This window comes from Apaloderma vittatum, unplaced genomic scaffold (assembly GCF_000703405.1).
Source record: "Apaloderma vittatum isolate BGI_N311 unplaced genomic scaffold, ASM70340v1 scaffold3970, whole genome shotgun sequence".
NCBI classification, from domain to species: domain Eukaryota; kingdom Metazoa; phylum Chordata; class Aves; order Trogoniformes; family Trogonidae; genus Apaloderma; species Apaloderma vittatum.
This window is the reverse complement of record NW_009693835.1, coordinates 4,445-5,015: the sequence shown is the minus strand read 5'-3', so window position 1 is coordinate 5,015 and position 571 is coordinate 4,445.

Below are 571 nucleotides of genomic sequence, written 5' to 3'. Positions count from 1 at the left end.
AAACACGGTTCTACAGAGCAGTCGTAAAAATCACGATTGCCTCCCAGCGCTGGGAGGAGCTCTGCCCTGCATGGGAGACCCTGGCAAGCGGCCACGTGACTGTGGAGAGATGCGCTGGCTGGAACGGGGAGAGACGTCGAGGGCTTCCGCCTGAGGGCAGCGACCCTCCAGGTCTGGTCAGCTGGAGGGGGCGAAGGGAAGTGGGAAGGGTGCCAAAAAGTGGGAGCAAGTCTGTGCACGCGCACGTTCGTGTTGCCAGGCAGCCTGCGTGGTCAGGCTTTCGGAGGACACAGCCTGCATGTTCGGGCTTTTGGAGGACACAGCCTACAGGTTCAGGCTTTTGGAGGACAGAGCATCACCACCAGCAGCTTTTCTCCCCCCCCTTTCATTACACTGCTGCAGCTTTCAGGCCCCTTACAAATATGATGTGACAAAATGCTGTTTTCTCCCTTCACGCCCCACCCTTAGCCCCTCCACAAGAAGCACAAGGCAGGTCTAGCACCTGCTGACAGAGCTATAAATCAGGCTCGTTTGCTGGCCAGGTGTTATTCTCAAAGTCACGTTCGCATGG